General features: G+C 39.5%; 1 long non-coding RNA gene across 1 annotated transcript in view; it reads left to right on the top strand.

The window, feature by feature from the left end:
• Positions 1-16,859, top strand: part of LOC133056763 (uncharacterized) — a 64,380-nt gene extending 47,521 nt beyond the window's left edge. The window contains exon 4 of the long non-coding RNA XR_009692906.1: positions 16,219-16,859. This is a non-coding gene — a long non-coding RNA (uncharacterized LOC133056763). The remainder of the gene's footprint in view (positions 1-16,218) is intronic.
• Positions 16,860-18,980: the final 2,121 nt, after the last annotated feature.

An 18,980-nucleotide genomic window follows, 5' to 3' on the forward strand; every position in this document is an offset into this window, starting at 1 on the left:
AAACAAACTTTTTGGTCAACCAAATAGATAGATGGGAGCAATTGCTTGAGCAAGGATCCCCCAATATCTACGTCTCTCTGTTAAAGATGGTGCTTTTTTCGTAAAAGTAGTAGAGTTCTGATCAGATGGCAATATAACCGGATTTGCATATTAGAAAGATAACTTTGCCCAGAGTTTGGAAAATGGTCTGGGGTGGTGATGCTAAGGTCACAGAGAGAAAGATGAATTTGTAGCTTGCTGCAGGGGAGAAGTCATTGAAGATGTGGTAAATATCTGTTTATTTTCCACTTGAGTGTTTCAAACTGTGGCATTAGAGCATGTTTCAAAAAAGTCTAGCACTGAAGGAGGGGGGGGAAATATTTTTGTAGCCAATAAAATAGCCTGCTCTAGGAGAGTAACATGGCTTCCCAGCTGGCCCTGTGGTGAAGGGTCCACCTGCCAATGCAGGAGACAGAGGACATGCGGGATTGATCCCAGGGTCAGAAAAATCCCAGGACAAGACAACTCACGCCAGCATTCCTGCCTGGAGAATCCCACAGACAGAAGAGCCTGGTGGGCTACAGCCCATGGGGTTGCAATCAGACACAACCGAGCAACTGAGCATGCACGCCAGAGAGTAATAGCGTCCCTTCCTGCAGAACAAGCAGAGCTCACAGGGATATTCTGACGTGTCTTTAATGTCTGGATTCATGCTTTTGTTTTACTTTCATTGCTATAGTCAGAGGGTAGATCTAGGCTTAGGAATCCCCTTTTAGAAAAAAACAAAAGTCGTTATAAACAGAAAATTAGAAATGAAAGTTAATTTTTATTGAGTGGGCCAAAAAGTTCCTTTGGGTTTTTCCATAAGCTTTTATGAACAAAAATTTTGGCTAATCCAATATTTAGACTGAGAAGAAGGATCAGAGATAAATACCACAAACATTACAAAATCCATTAAGAAATAAAACATTTTAAATAATTCTCTACATCCCAATCCCAACCCCCCCCAGAAACATTTTTTCTTGGCTGCATACTTGATGATCAACTTTTATAAGCTAAGGATTGTGGAACATTTATTAGAGAGAGACTAGAAAGATAAGTCTTTTATCCAACTTGATGGGTTGAAATTTAAAAAATTAATAGTTTATAAAAAGTATCTTTCAGCATCATGGATCATTATGGGAAATGTCACATAAATTGTTTTCAATTGTAAGTTGTTCTCAAATATGAAAAAACTGTCAATTTTTTCTCCCATGAATGATCTGCTTTAGACTTTCTGTGAGGTGGTGCTGAAGTAAAGGTTTGTGTTATATAAACCTAGGAATTTTGAGAAATTCTACTTTGTACAAGTATGATTTAAAAAGAAACAAAGTATTGTGTGTCTACCGTTATAATACAGTTAAACAGTTATAATGTATATGCTGCATTCTTGAATAAATTCCCTACAGGAGAGACCATCTATTATGACTAGTTCTCACTGACCACCAATGAGAACCAAATAATCTACTTCTAACTTTATACACCTGATGGTTGGAAGAATCTTTCACAGACTTTCTACAGGCTCCATATATTTCAAAATGTGTTTTTCTTCCATCACGTGTACCTTCAGATCCTAAGGGCCTTGAGGGATGTTATGTTATATTATAATCTGGGGTCCTGCACCTTGCTGATGAGTTAGTACTAAGGCCTGGGAGGACTTCTGAAACTGTTTCTGCATAGGGAAAGATACTAACAACTTAAACATACAGGGGGGTGAATGAAAACCACATAAATATGCCTCACTAAACCCAAACTAAATTTTTCTTCAATTCAAATTCCCCCTACTCTCATTACCCAAATGCCTACAGTCTCTGTAGAGTATAAGACGAAAGTGACAAGGAAGGGAAGTATGGGTGCATCATGAACTGAATGTCTGTGTCCCTCCAACATTCCTGTGCTGAGGTCCTAACGCCAAATGTGAGAGGTAGGAGGAGGGGGCTTTGGAAGTGATTCGCATTAGATTAAGGCATAAAGGTGGTGACCTCAAGGTCAGATTAATTTGTGTCCTTGTAAGAACAGGAAGGGGCTTCCCAGGTGGCTCCGTGGTAAAGAATCTGCCTGCAGTGCAGGAGACACAGGTTCAGTTCCTGGGTTGGGAAGACCCCTTAGAGGAGGAAATGGCAACCCACTCCAGTATTCTTGCCTGGAGAATTCCACGGACAGAGGAGCCTGGTGGGCTATAGGCCATGGGGTCGCAAAGAGTCAGACATGGCGACTAAACAACAAGAACAGGAAGAGAACTCTCTCTCTCCACCTGAGCACAGAAGAAGGGCCCCATGAGAGCGCAGAGAGCTTCTCCAAGGCAGAAAGAGGTCTCTCACCACACCTTCATATGCTGACTCCCTGGTCTCAGACGTCCAGCCTCGAGAACTATGAGAAAACAGATCTCTGTTGTTGAAGCACCCCCAGTCTATGGCATTTTGTTATGGAAGTCCAAACTGACTAATAGTTAGAAAGACAGTAGTCTTCACCAATCAATACCTTATTTTTGCAAAAGTTGACAACACAGAATGATTATGCAAAGCTGTTGTCATCTTCATACCATTTCTGAGGCCCCAGATGAGGTTCTTGAAAGTAAGGGGCCAAAAATGAAGCTTCATTAGCTCCATGGTAAATTCATCTTTGACAACAACCCCATTCCCACTCTTAATACTTAGTGTTCAGATCATGGTATTAACTTTCTAGTGTAACTTCTCTAGATCAAGTCTCCCTTCTCAACCACCTTGCATAATCACTATGAGTAATCATCTTTCCAGATACAACTTTCACCGTGACTTTCTCTGTTGAAATCTACTGGACACCTATAAAGTCTAAACCCCTTAGTCTGAGGTTCGAGGTCTCTACAATCTGGCTGTAGTTTTTGTTTAGAAATGTTTTTCCTGTGGCTTCCTACACAATGGAGAAAAAAGCAATCATTTATTAGTGGCCTACTTACTAATAGGCTTTTCCCCAATACATCAGCCACCTGATGCAAAAAGCTGACTCATTAGAAAAGACTCTGATGCTGGGAAAGATTGAGGGCAGGAGGAGAAGGGGATGACAGAGGATGAGATGGTTGGATGGCATCACTGACTCAATGGACATGAGTTTGAGCACTCTCCAGGAGATGGTGAAGGGCAGGGAAGCCTGGTGTGCTGCAGTCCATGGGGCCGCAAAGAGTCGGACACGACTGAGCTACTGAACAACAACAACAACCCCAAGTGTTAATATTTTCAGTTCTTACAACCTCCTTGCGAAATTCACAAATGAGAGGACAGAGTTCAGAGATGACAGTGGGGATCGGGAGTGGATCTGTCTGGCTTCAGTTCTGGGGCTCTCTCTACGGTATAATGAGCCGCTAGCTTAGTCCTTCACCCTCTGTGTGAACTGTGTTTAGTTATTTGGCTGTGCTGGGTCTTTGCTGTGGCACGTGGGCTTCTCTGGTTATGACGCTCGAGGTGCACAGGTTTAGTTGCCCTCTGGCATGTGGGGTCTTAGCTCCTTGACCAGGGATGACATCTGCTTCCCTGGCATTGGAAGGTGAATTCCTAACCACTGTATCACCAGTGAAGTCCCCCTTTGTATGAATTTAGGTGTGGTTACAGCCTCCATTTACATGTCATCCTCTTGTGAAAACTTTTCCAGTGTACTCCCTCCACGACGAGGGTCTCCCCCTACCCTGCCACAGTACAGTACTTGGTGTCTGTTTTATTCAGTGCGCAAGCATCCTACACAACCTTGCATTTCTCACTTATTTCCTCCCTTTGTGTTCTGACTTTAACTTGGTTGCAAGCTTTTTGGAGGAAGAGAAAATGATACACAGTTTTGTGTGTACCTGTAACACCTGTAAAGGCTCCCTATATCATTTAATGACTAAGTCTAGAATGAGTATATTTTTCTTCAGTGGGACCCCGAGATTAAGGTGAAATAAAGGGGAAGGGTCAGCTGCACTGCCTCTTGCTGTTTCTCTATCCCATTATTAGATTACGAGGGCAGGGAGAGTTGCCACTGGGGTTAGTTTTAGATTCTTTGCAGAAGTACAGCTGCCAGTTGACAAGACCTCAGAGAACATTAAAACAGACGAGCACCAGTTGGCAGTAGATGACATAAGGGTGCTACTCCCCAAAGCACTACTCTCAGGGGTGACCAACACACCCATCAGCTTTCACAATCATGACAGGAGACAAAAGAGCTTGGTTCCCTGGGGATTCTGAGCGCTTCAAAGAAGTTGAAATTTCCTGCATCACCCTGACAGGTGTCCAGTGTTCTCTAGTAAAGTTATACATTTACCCTTGTATTGTATTTACTGTTGGTCTTTATTTTTCATAAGGAGTACTAAATTCAATTCTGAAGTTTTACTTCCTGTTTTCAACTTTTTCAATTGCAGAACATCTGAACTATATACAAAAAGTAGACGGAATACTATAATGAACCACCATGTAATCATCAGAAAGCTTCTGAAATTAACATCTCATGGTCAATTGTGTTTCATTTCTCTGCTAGTTCTGCATTATTTTGAAGCAAATCCCAGAAATCATGTTATTTCATCCTTTACATTTCTCCAAAATATGACAAAGTAAGTCTTTGACAAAAGAAGCTTAATATGGGAAAATTTAGTGATAACACTTTTGACATGACAAATTCTTTTTAAAAATTATGACATTTGAATTATATTTAATTTTCCAAAAAATAGGTATGCAAAATATCTCTTTATTATAAAAATCCTGAGTGTAGAAATCCTCAGCAATGTCAAAGAAGACAAAAATGAATTTGGTTCTTCTTATTCATTTATTGTAAGCTAGCTAGCAGGAATAAGTAAAATATCCAATAGTAAAAATGCTGACTTTGTGTGACTTGGTGTCTTAGCTGGAAAATACTTTCAACTCTGTTTACCTATTTCATGTTCCATCAGTCTAATTCCTTAGCAACACATTTGTGGAATCTGTTTGATTCCAGAATGGTCACTGGGCTGTTGAGATTTCCCCAAGCATCATCTTAGAACAGAGTCATATGTAATGGGGAAAACAGTGTTGGTGGCAGAAATCACATTTCTTCCCCTATCACCTTTCTCTTGATGTCAGTTTTCCTCTAGCCACGAAAGAGACTAAAGACTCATTTTGACATGCCTCACAAATTTAGAATGCAGGGCAGGTTGAAGAAAGTAAAACATAGACAGTTGAAAAGACATTTAAAGAGCCTATAATGAAACTCATTCAATTTCTTTATCTTTTTAGTTTATGATGTCTCATTGTCTCTGAGAGAGGATGTGTGTTCTCCTGGTTGCTATGAGGAGACAGATGTGGAACTTTTCATTTTCTGGGATTGTGTAGACTTCAGCTGTCATCCCTAGTGAATAAGTCAGCCTACAAGACAGCTCAGTTCAGGCTTTTTGTTAGTTTTTATTTTTGTATTAGTGAGAAAAAAATGACTGCTTGTAGAGAGAAGACTGGATTTCTAAACCCAGTGGATTTCTAAACTGCAGTGGGTCCTGCAGGGGAGGACCCACTGCAGAGGGGAAATGATGAGAGAAATAGAAGTGCTAGGCTGGGAGAAGGTGGAGGATCTTCTCTGAGTTGGAGAAAGGGGGCAAGCTGGTGGTTTGCGAGGATGACGAGTAGTAGAAATCTCTGTGCTACCTGGGGAGGTGGGACCACGGGCGTTCAGCTTGCATTCTCAGCAAACACCCCAGCCCTGGGGCCACCATGTGGTCTGGGCAATGAGAAGGTACCCCCTACGGTGACCAGCGTGGTGGTCACCAGTGAGCTTCTCCAAGTATTCTCAACCAAGTGAGATTTCCTTGATCTCCACTGAACCTGGATGAAGGGGGTAGGGTGATGGAGACCCAGCAGTAACCACAACTGATTTTCCGAGAGCCTGTAGGTCAGATTCAATAACATTAAGAAAAATAACAATTGTGGCATCTCTTAAACTTGAGATGTGGAGTAAAATTGATGACAGCTGCATTTTACACTTTGCCTAATTTACTGTTTCAGAGGTTTTGAAAGAATCCTCCCATAAATATTAAGGAATGTTTCTTTCAATGGGATTATAATCCCATTGAGATTCATGAGATTAAAGGTTTTTGGGGGGTTGTACATTAGGAACTAAATTGTGTTCCTCCCACCAAAAAAAAATCAAATCAAATCAAATCACATAACCCCCTGGTGTGATGGGTTTTGGAAATAGGGCCTTTAAAGAGATAAAGTTAAATGAGGTCATAAGGGTGGGGCCCTCATCCACTATGACAGGTGCCCTAATAAAAGAGCATGTCCCAGCAGTGTGTCCACAGAGGAAAGGTCGTGTGAGGACCCGGTCTGGAGGCAGTCAACTACAATCCAGGGAGAGCGGCTTCAGGAGAAGCCCACCCTGCCAAAGCCTCCATCTCAGGCTTCCCGCCCCCAGAGCCCCGAGAAAATGAATCTCTGTTGCTGAAGTCACCCAGTCTGTGGTATTTTGTTAAGGCAGCCCTACCAAACTAATGCACCATATTTAGTATTTTGATGTAGAGGCCTTTATTCTCATAGGAAATCTGTATTGTGGCCCTCTAGTAGAAACTGTCGAGCTGTGTGAAGTTGATTTATTCTCTATTAGCTAAAATGATTCACATTCTGAAAAGAGCATCGCAAAGACAGCCTGGGATGCCATTGACTGGATACACACGAAAAGGTCGCTGTTCAACAGTGACTAAAATTAATGGGGGGAGTAAGCATACATGCAGGATGGAAAGGCTCCGCCACTGCAAGTTAAAACAGGAAGTGTGGGGACGTCCATGGTGGTCTAGTGGTGAGGACTCCGATTTCCAACGCAGAGGGTGTGAGTTCAGCCCCTGGTCAGGGAGCCAGGATCCCACATGACTCGTGACCGGAAAACCAGAACATGAAACAGAAGCAATATTGTAACAAATTCAATAAATACTTTAAAAGTCCACCCCAATAACAAAAAACAAACAGGAAGAACTTTCCCCAGAGACTGTGGTAATGCTAGCATCATATTAACCTTTGTTAATATGGAGGTGCTGAATCTACGCTGGTTAATGAGGGAGACAGTGGTACATTATAAAAATTACTTTCTTACTGCCATGTCTGCCTGTTTGCTGCCATTATAATTCTGCTTAAAATCTTTAAAGACTGAGAGTCAATCTGCTTCTGATTTTATAGGCCTCTAAAATTGCTAGTTAAATTTCCTGGGCACTGTCAATAAAAAAAGAGGGAGAGAAGACAGGAAAAATACAGACAATGTAGTTTACATATTGCTAAACTATAAGTTCCTAGAAGTCAGGGGTTTATCATTATCTCCTGAGATCATCAAACACTCGATCATTTGCACACGGTTAGCATTGATGAGTAGTTTACTGAATTGCATCTTCAGACAAAGAAAAGTACACAGCTAATATGACTGTAGAATAAAGAGGAAATTTTGCATATGCCACGTGAAATCAATTATATCAGTTTACAATTATATGTTCCTTAGGAGTGAAATATGTAAGTAGGTTTTAACTGAACTAATGACAAAAATGTAGGTATTTCTGAATTTCTAGATATATCCAAGTATCTGTGCTATTAAATATTATGAAAAATTGATTGATTGCCTGAGTTCGTAACTTGATTCACTTTTTTCAGCTTTATTGAGGTATACTTGACAAATAAAATTGTAAGATAGTTAAAGTGTACAATGTGATGATTATATATACATATATAAGCATACACACACACACATTGCCCATCACCTCACATATTTACTTGTTTTTTGGTTTACCTTTTGCAAAAATATTTGATATCAAAAACTTTTTCCTTGTTTAAGAACAAACAGTAGTGAAGAGTAATAGTATCTAAGTTTCCTAAACATAACAATCTGGTAATGTAACCATCTGATTTATAACTTATCATAGATTGGTATATGTAACTATACTAGTAGTATATATCATATATTAAAACAAAAAGAAAGCCATTATTTTTCTTCTTGGTCTGGTAAGCTCTTTAAAATTTTTTTCTAAAATTTTGTGTACAATTTTTAAAGGTTACGTCCCATTTACAGTTTTTACAAATATTGGTTACATGTCCCATGTTTTATAGTACATCCTTAAGCCTGTCTTACGCTCAGTAATTTGTATTTCCACCCCCTCTTATACTGCTCCCCCGGTAACCACTAGCTCGTTCTCTGTATCTGTGAGTTTGTTTCTTTTATGTTATATTCACGAGTTTCTTGTATTTTTTAGATTTCACATATAACTGATCTCATACAGTATTCATCTTTCTCTGTCAGACTTAACCTAAAGCCCGCCAAGTCCATCCATGTTGCTCCAAATGGCAAAATTTTGTTCTTTTTAATGGCTGAGTAGTACTCCATTGTGTGTGTGCGTGTGTGTGATCTCCATCCATCTGTTCACAGACACTTGGGCAGTTTCTGTATCTTAGCTGTTATAAATAATACTGCTATGAAACTCGGGGTGCATGTATTTTTTCAAATTAGTGTTTTTGTTTGTTTGTCTGGATATATACTGAGGAGTGGAATCACTGGGCCATATAGTAGCTCTATTTTTAGTTTTTGGGAAACCTATATATTGTTCTCCACAGTGGCTCCACCAATTTACATTCCCACCAACACTGTACAAGAAAACCATTAATTTTATATCCCAGATAAACATGGGATTCTACCAGAAATCAGTGAGAACTGATAAAAAATACACAGTTCTGTGTCTGTAGCAAAACCACACACACAGTAAAATTTCTCTCCAGCAATCTATCATGTTGCCTCTCTGCCTCACACCACAAAGTACCCACCATGGTTAAGGTGCAGTCGGAACTCGAGGCAAGGCAAGAAGGACCTGATGACTGGGGAAGATGTAAGTGACGTCACCAGTACAGTGACACGAGCCAGCGTGTGTTGTGTTGGCTGAACTGTAGCCGTACTCTCTGCAGGCTCAGCAACCCCATCATTACAACAGCAATGATATCAGACAGCATTTACTTATTGTAGCCAGAACGTAATCTTGTGCTAGGAAGTTTAATAGTCACACAAGTCCAAGAAACCCAGAGAGTCCCAAACAGGATAAACCCAAGGTGAAACACCCCAAGACACATATTAATCAAATTAACAAAGATCAAGCACAAAGAACAAATATTAAAAGCAGCTAGGGAGAAACAACATATAACACACAAGGGGATTCCCATAAGGATAACAGCTGATCTCTCAATAGAAACTCTTCAGGCCAGAAGGGAATGGCAGGACATACTTAAAGTAATGCAAGAGAATAACCTACAACCAAGATTACTGTACCCAGCAAGGATCTCATTCAGATATGAAGGAGAATTCAAAAGCTTTACAGACAAGCAAAAGCTGAGAGAATTCAGCACCACCAAACCAGCTCTTCAACAAATGCTAAAGGATCTTCTCTAGACAGGAAACACAGAAAGGGTGTATGAACGTGAAGCCAAAACAACAAAGCAAATGGCAACGGGACCATTCTTATCAATAATTACCTTAAAGGTAAATGGGTTGAATGCCCCAACCAAAAGACAAAGACTGGCTGAATGGATACAAAAGCAAGACCCCTATATATGCTGTCTACAAGAGACCCACCTCAAAACAAGGGACACATACAGACTGAAAGTGAAGGGCTGGAAAAAAATATTTCACGCAAACAGAGACCAAAAGAAAGCAGGAGTAGCAATACTCATATCCGATAAAATAGACTTTAAAATAAAGGCTGTGAAAAGAGACAAAGAAGGACACTACATAATGACCAAAGGATCAATCCAAGAAGAAGATATAACAATTATAAATATATATGCACCCAACATAGGAGCACTGCAATATGTGAGGCAAATGCTAACAAGTACGAAAGGGGAAATTAACAATAACACAATAATAGTGGGAGACTTTAATACCCCACTCACACCTATGGGTAGATCAACTAAACAGAAAATTAACAAGGAAACACAAACTTTAAATGACACAATGGATCAGCTAGACCTAATTGATATCTATAGGACATTTCACCCCAAAACAATCAATTTCACCTTTTGTCAAGAGCACACAGAACCTTCTCCAGAATAGAACACATCCTGGGGCATAAATCTAGCCTTGGTAAATTCAAAAAAATTGAAATCATTCCAGTCATCTTTTCTGACCACAATGCAGTAAGATTAGATCTCAATTACAGGAAAAAAACTATTAAAAATCCCAACATATGGAGGCTAAATAACATGCTTCTGAATAACCAACAAATCATAGAAGAAATCAAAAAAGAAATAAAAATATGCATAGAAATGAATGAAAATGAAAACACAACAACCCCAAACCTATGGGACACTGTAAAAGCAGTGCTAAGGGGAAGGTTCATAGCAATACAGGCTTACCTCAAGAAACAAGAAAAAAGTCAAATAAATAACCTAGCTCTACACCTAAGGCAACTAGAGAAGGAAGAAATGAAGAACCCCAGTGTTAGTAGAAGGAAAGAAGTCTTTAAAATTAGGACAGAAATAAATGCAAAAGAAACAAAAGAGACCATGGCAAAAATCAACAAAGCAAAAAGCTGGTTTTTTGAAAAGATAAATAAAATTGACAAACCATTAGCCAGACTCATCAAGAAACAAAGGGAGAAGAACCAAATCAACAAAATTAGAAATGAAAACGGAGAGATCTCACCAGACAACACAGAAATTCAAAGGATCATAAGAGACTACTAACAGCAGCTCTATGCCAATAAAATGGACAACTTGGAAGAAATGGACAAATTCTTAGAAAAGTATGACTCCAAAACTGAACCAGGAAGAAATAGAAGATCTTAACAGACCCATCACAAGCATGGAAATAGAAACTGTAATCAGAAATCTTCCAGCATATGACCCACCTCCCAGAATATTGGAAATAAAAGAAATCTTCCAGCAAACAAAAGTCCAGGACCGGATGGCTTCACAGCTGAATTCTACCAAAAATTTAGAGAAGAGCTAACACCTATCTTATTCAAACTCTTCCAGAAAATTGCAGAAGAAGGTAAACTTCCAAACTCATTCTATGAGGCCACCATCACCCTAATAATTAATTAAGTTTAATCCTATCAAAATCTCAGCCTAGCTCGATTTCTGCCCGGAGGGAAAAGTGAAGCAATGGGGACTTTCTTAACCAAATGATGTAAGAAGCGCTGAAACAGAACTGTGTCGCCTTGCCAATGTCATGGTTTGATTTAACCAGTATCTAAAGCAACGGTCAAGGAACTGGGTACTGGCTCTGAATGTGTCAGGAAAAGAAGGTATGAGGTACTTAGTACAGAGGGAACTGATTTTGAAAAGAATCTAGGCATGATACAGCATGACACATTCAGGGCGCTACCCAAACAAAGGCTTGGAGTTTACTAGAGCCTGGTACATTTCTATTTCTCTCTTAAAAAATAAAACAAAAACAAACAACCCACTTATATGGTGCTTATTTTTTTACTGAGCCCTTTTGATCTAGGTTTTATCTTTGCAAGAGGCCCCACTAGACATTCTGTTATAGTTTATAGGACTGTTTGTGGGTGTAAATTTCATGTTCTGGTCAAGAAAATCTCAATTAAGGTTTTTATAAATTAGGTGGTCTTATTCAAAAGGATACTGCCTTTTATCTTTAAAAAATAAATATTATACTTAAACTAAATTTGAGATATTTATCATATTTATATATAGCTAGTTTACTTTCATTTTGTAATTTGCACAGGCTCTAAAGAATAGTAAATTTTGACTTCTAATCAACCCTCAGTTTTAAAACAGGAAGTAAACCGAGAGGATTATTTGCCTTTGGAGGAAGAAAGGAAATCTTTGCTATTATTGTATCTATGAATTACTGTTTTTTTAAATCTCACAGGAATACCAACATCCAGTTTTATATTGTTAAGTAAGGACACCCTAAATCACGAATTGCTTTTAATAGGCAGTGTGATCTATGACATAACTGCGTGTGTGTGAAGTTGCTTCAGTAGTGTCTGACTCTTTGTGATCCCATGGACTGTAGCCCGCCAGGCTCCTCTGTCCATGGGATTCTCCAGGAAAGAATACTGGAGTGGGGTGCCATTGCCTTCTCCAGGGGATCTTTCTACCCTAGGGATTGAACCTGCATCTCCTACATTGGCAGGCAGGTTCTTGACCACTAGCACCACCTGGGAAGATCCATGACATAATTAAAGCCAATACATTTATTATTCTCTATTAGAGAAAAGTCCACCCTCCTCTTAACATTCAACATGAATGAGTCAGAACATTTTTTATGTGAAGTATGTTTTTATGTGAAGCCATAACGTCCCAAACACAAATATGGCAAAAGATTACACAGAGAAGTAATGGGCCTTTGGCTTCCTCCGCATGTGAGGCAAGTGTATCTGCTTGTTCTAGACTGAAGCACTATGGTGCAGTCACAGCCAGTGTTCAATCTTCCCTTTTTCCTGAAAGACCCTGGTTTAGGGCGCTTTTCCCTTTAAGGAGTTGCGGCTTTCAGTTCATCACATGGGTATGGTTTTTCCCACAGGATGCTACATTTTGCATCTTTCTCCTTTGTCCCTTAGTGTCTTTCTCATTCCTGGAAGGCTGCCTGGAAAGCAGGGCATTGTAGGAATCACAGCAGCCTGTACTTCTACTGTTTTGTTTCTATGAAGAAGGTCAAGGTCAGTTTCTGGCTGTAAAATGTAGACGCTGACCTACAAACCAAGAGGAAGTACCAGCTCTACAATTGGTCCAGGAAACTCTGATCTTAATATTTCAAAGATGTGCATGCTCGATAAACTTTTAAACATCACCTAGGTCAAGAAGTGTATTCTGTGGTGACTACTTTGCATAGTTCTACAGTACTTTGTACTTTGAAAATTACAGAATCAATGCAAAGAAAAGATTAGAATCATACAAGCAGAATTTTGTACTGCATCACAGAACTCATGTTGGTCAGCAGTGGAAGGTGAAAATATGTCCTGCTTTACCTAATAAAGTCTTTAAAATGCAGCATGATTATTTGTTTAAAGAAGCTTTCACATAAGTACAGTAACTTAGGAATGCTCAAAAGATCACTGGTTAGTTAGTTTTGTTTTTTTTTTTTTTGGCTCAGCCAGTTGCTTTTGCAATTTATTTGCTGCTTCAGCTGTACATGCTAGAGAATGCATAAAATTATGTTATGAGTTTTTCCTGGGGAAATCAAGTCATTTTGAGAGTTACAGCATGGCTCTGATAATATCAGGTCAATAGTTTCAAGCCACAAAGCACTCTCTCTGTTATATATAGTCAGATGGTTCATTTATTGCAAAGATTCCCAAACACTTTTGGTTGTGACATACCCAAATTGCCTAATTTGCATAGCAGACTGGAATCAAGGGGAAGGATGCTCATAGAGGTAGAGCTGGACACCAGTCTCACCAACCTCCTTCCCATGAGCCGGAGAACAAAAAGCCTTTACATTTTTGTACACTTAAATTCCACTCATGGGTACCCTGGTTGATCTATTTAGAGCTACTTTACTGGCTCATCTGCGCAGTCTAGATACCTATCACCTACAGTCAATTATCACATTTTAGAGTTGAACAGGACCTAAGAAAACCTTTGGCATGACCACCAAATTCATAGATAAGACAACCTAGGAAGAAATCAGCAATATGATAAAGTGGGATAGGGAGGGGATTTTGGAAACAGAACCAGGGTCTGAATCTTGGGGTTTCTGTTTAGTACATCTGTAATCTTAGCCATGCTACTAAGCCACGTGGAATCTCAACTACAAAACAGGAACATTCTATTCACTTTGTTATAACATTTTAAGATTAGAAATAGTACACGCGTACCACACACCACACACCTAGCATGGTGTGGGGCACATAACTGCTAACTTGCCTAGTGACTTTCCCAGTTTACAGAGCGGGATAGAAAGTCTGAATTAAAATGCTACACCTAGCTCCTAGCTCAGTGCATTCATATATGTGATGTCTTGGATATTTCAAAATAGTTCAAATTCTTAGGTTAAAGATGAATATTTGTGTTTCAGCACCAAAGTCAGGTGCTGAAACCTCAACCCCAAAGTGATGATTTTACAAGGTGGGGCCTTTAGGAGGTAATCAGGCTTAGGAAAAGTCATGAGGGTAGAGCCCCTGTGATGAAATGATTGTCCTCAAAAGAGGAAGAAAAGGTTTCCCTGGTGACTCAGTGGTAAAGAATCCACCTGCCAATGCAGGAGACACAGGTTCGATCCCTGGGTTAGGAAGATCCCCTGGAGAAGGAAATGGCAACCTGCTCCTGTATTATTCTTGCCTGGGAAATCCTGTGAACAGAGGAGCCTGGCAGACTACAGTCTATAGGGTCACAAAGGGTCAGACGTGACTTAGTGGCTAAACCATCACCAGCACCATAAGAGGAAGAAGAGATTGGAATTCTCCTCATCCTGTGAGGGGATGCAGCGAGAAGGCAGTCATCTGCAAACCAGAAAGAAGATTTCTGGTACCTCACCAGGTACCAGTTCTGCTGGCACCCTGGTCTTGGATTTCTCAGCCGCCAGAACTGTGAGAAATAGATGACTGTTGTTTAAGTAACCCAGTTAATGGTGTTTTGTTATAGCAGCCCAAGCTGACTAATACACTTTACATCTCCATACTGAAGTTTCCTAATGGTGGTATTACTCACCAATTTAGTGGCTATCAATATCCATTTTATTGTAGCAAGTATACCCAAGGTGAAGGAGATCTTTTGGTAAGAATCTCCAACTCCACCAGTATTTGGAGAGCACTTAACAGTTTTCAGAGTGTTTTCACAGACTTAGAACCTCTGAGTAAGGAATTGCAGCTATCCATGTTTTCACTACCCTTGACACATGGATGAGGCAGCCTCCCTCAAAGAAGCTAAGGATGGTCAAGGCTTATTGCCTCTGCATAACAGGACTCAAATAGAATCTGCCTCAAGTCCTGTGTTTTCACTGCTGGATGTTGCAGTTGCCTCTCTAAAAGATAAAGATTTCCCCCATGGACAGAGGAGCCTGGCAGGCTACATACAGTCCCTGGGGTCTCAAAGAGTAGGACATGACTTAGGGACAACCAATAACAACTAGGTGAAGATGCTGATGGTTCAGACTCCTAACTACACACAGCAAATTAGGATTCAAGTGATTGGAGAAGCAGGAATAAGACACACAATGATGGTGGAGTCGGCACTTATGACGGCAGCATGATGGAAGCAAGCACAAGAGTAGGAGCTGAAGGCTTCTCCAGAGGTTTTCAAGCCACCCAGGATTACTGTAATTTGCTAAAAAGAATTCTGTGATTTGAGGCCTCTGCAAAGTTTTACGATGCCACCTAACAGTATCAGAGCACATGTTAGGCATAGACTAAGTCTCTCTAGTGTTTTGCTAAAAATGAGAGTGTTTTACCAAGTATTACTGAGCTCTTCATTAAACTAAAAACTTGAAGTGTTGGATAAAAAAAAAAAAAGTTGAAGTGATCAGTTCAACCAATAGGTATGATATTTGTGACAACCTGAATTGATACATGCTAAAATCATCGGGAGAACTGACTCCATGTAAAGTTGCTAAGTTTATTTACCTTGTTTCGAAGACAGAGAAATTATAAAAATATAAGGGATTAAGATTAATATCAAAGAAGATTACAGAAACTGATTCACATATATTTAGCTTTGCTGGGTCTTAGAAAACAGGCTGAATTTAGCAAAAATAGCTATGCCATTAAAAATAGAGGACTGATCGAGTGAAACCTGCCTTCAGCAGGAATTGGTACAGCCCCCATTCCTCTGAAGAGCACTAATTTTTGATTCTTCAGCAAATCACTTGTTCTTTTTGACATTTTTTTTTCTCATTTATGAAAGACTGCACTAGCCTTTGGCTTAGCATTTCATTTAAACTTTCTTAATTGAATGATCTAGGTACTAAACAGGTAAAAGTAGTTCCAACTTATTGGACGTGTACTATATATCAGATATTCTTCTGGATGCTAGCTGTGTGCATGTGCATGTGTATTATCCATGATCTACACTACAGCCAGGCCAAGTGAGTAGTAAAAGTCTCATTTTGTATGAGGGGGAACTAAGATGCAGTTTGTTTGATGATTGGCTTAGATTAGAATCCTGTCTGCAAATCCTATCCTCTTCAATCTTCATACACATTCTGATGTATAGGGGTATAGAGATATTTTTTATTCAAGCCAGTTTAAAACTACAGTACTATTCACTCATTTATTCTATAACTATTGATTCAAATTTTATTATGTTCCAGGTACCATTATAAGAACTGAGTCTACATTGATGAACACAGCCAACAGGGGGCCCCTATTTGGGCTTTTACCATTCTGTAGAGGAGTTTTACTTTGCCTGTAAAGGTCGGTATAATCAAAGTTATGGTATTCCCAGTAGTTATGGATGGATGTGAGAGCTGGACAATAAAAAAGTTTGAATGCTGAAGAACTGATACCTTTGAGCTGCGGTGCTGAAGAAGACTCTTGACAGTCCCTTGGACTGCAAGGAGATCCAGCCAGTCCATCCTAAAGGAGATCAACCCTGAATATTCATTGGGAGCACTGGTGCTGAAGCTGAAACTCCACTACTTTGGCCACCTGATGAGAAGAGCCGACTCATTGAAAAAGACCCTGATGCTGGGAAAGATTGAAGGTGGGAGGAAAAGGGGGGCAACAGAGGATGAGATGGTTGGATGGAATCACCGACTCAATGGACATGAGTTTGAGCAATTTTCAGGAGAAGGTGAAGGACAGGGAAGTCTGGTGTGCTGCAGTCCTTGGGGTCACAAAGAGTCAGACACAAGTAAGCAACTGAATAGCAAGATGATGAGAGTCACAGGTACACAATTTTCAGGAACTGACTTTATTTTTGCTTAACTTTTTTTAACATTGTTATTAATTAGCAGAAAAACATCTCTGAGTATTGTTTTACGTTGGGAAATGTGAACTGATTAATAATCAAAAATTAATAATAATAACTGATTAATAATAAAAATTTATGACCCCCCCAAAATGTTTTCTTTCATTTCAAAATATAACCTAGCAAATTCTACTATTTATTGTCCTAGGTGCAGACTAATGAGATTTGTGGCTTCTAATGTATCCTTGATCTCACTCTGTCAACCTCTCTGCCTTATTCACGCTGAATTTTGTTGAATTTTTAACCTTATAGTTACTGTGGTTTCTCCCCATTCATTACTAACTCCAACCTGGCTTTGATGCACCTGTTTCTATTTTAAATGAATCTCAAAGTGGAAGATAATCATGTTCAATTTCCACTCTTTCTGAGAGTGGAAAACTTTCAGTCAAGTGGAGAACTTCACTGTAGAATTTTCAATTTCCTTTAAATGGGGCTTAATAAGTAGACTTGCCCAGATGTGCCTGAGAAAGAGTGTGAAAAGAAAAATATCAAAATAAAGGCACTAATGAAGCCAAGAAGAGTTGCCTATTGTTCTAGACTTCTAGATCCTTTCTTCAAAATGAAATGCTTGACTGATAAGGATTTAGGTGCTTGCCTTTCTTGATAAAGGTTAACACAATGAGTTGACATAATTGTGCAAAAGTGCCTTCCTGAAGTGCCAAATGAAACAAGAAATACTTCCTGATCGACGTTGCACTGACAAATCCAATTCAATAATCTGTGAGATTTTGAAGCTAATACAAATTACCCCTTAGACTGAGAACTGAAATAACTTGAGACAAATGTTACCTTCTCTTGATGTTTTCATGTTTTGACTCTCTTTTGGATATCAGATTGTGGTAGTGTCAATGTTTCCATTATGAACTCAGCTCTTTCTCAGATTTTCATTCTTCTATTTATCTTGTTTTACTTATAGCCTAAATCCCGTGGAGGTGGGGGTGGTGGGGGAAGCCTCACACTCAGACTGTGCTAAAAGTCTTTTATTTAAATAAAACTTTTTATTAAATAAAACTTTCAATAGCCCAAGTTCCTGACTTGTAGGTTAGAGGTGATAATGCCACCTTTCCCAAAATATAAGAAGTGACTTCAAAGTGTGGAGACCATTGTCATTACATTAAAATAGGTGACTCACACTGGGTGTACTTCCAGGATGGGGAGTTAGTTCCTCCTGTCTTTCTTTCCATGTTGGCAGAGCAGAGTCCTCCTCCCCACCCTCCCTGACTTCAAAGGAAATGTATATTTCCATCTCCTCCTAGTTTCTGACAGGGGTGGAGTTAAAGAATTTAGGCAGATGAGCTCTCTCCTTTCTAGAAAAAAATGTAATATATTGAAATATATAACATATACAGAAACTTATCTAGATGTCTATATGAGGATTGCTATATAAATCTCATTTACATGTCTTTATAAAAAACATATAAGACACTTACATAGAGAAACTTATTCATATATATATGCATATGTGCTAAGTCACTTCAGTCATGTCTGACTCTTTGTGACCCTATGTACTGTAGCCCGCCAGGCTCCTCTGTCCATGGGGTACTCCAGGCAAGAATACTGGAGTGGGTTGCCATGCCCTTCTCCAGGGAATGTTCCCAAACCAGGGATGAACCCACAACCCACATCTCTATGTCTCTTGCACTGGCGGGTGGGTTCTTTACCACTGGCACCACCTGGGAAGCATATCTATATATGTACTTGAAATTTGGAAAAATAAGGTAGCAATCCAGTTTTATGGCAGAAAGTGAAGAAGAACTAAAGAGACTCTTGATGAAAGTGAAAAAGGAGAGTGAAAAAGTTGGCTTAAAACTCAACATTTAGAAAATTAAGATTCATGACATCCGGTCCCATCATTCCATGGCAAATAGATGGAGAAACAATGGAAACAGTGATAGACTTTATTTTTTAGGGCTCCAAAATCACTGTGATTGCACTGCAAGATGATGATTGCAGCCTTGAAATTAAAAGACACTTTCTCCTTGGAAGAAAAGCTATGACAAACCTAGACAGCATATTAAAAAGCAGAGACATTACTTTGCCAACAAAGGTCCGTCTAGTCAAAGCTATGGTTTTTTTCCAGTAGTCATGTATGGATGTGAGAGT

This window comes from Dama dama, chromosome 5, assembly GCF_033118175.1.
Source record: "Dama dama isolate Ldn47 chromosome 5, ASM3311817v1, whole genome shotgun sequence".
Lineage (NCBI taxonomy): Eukaryota > Metazoa > Chordata > Mammalia > Artiodactyla > Cervidae > Dama > Dama dama.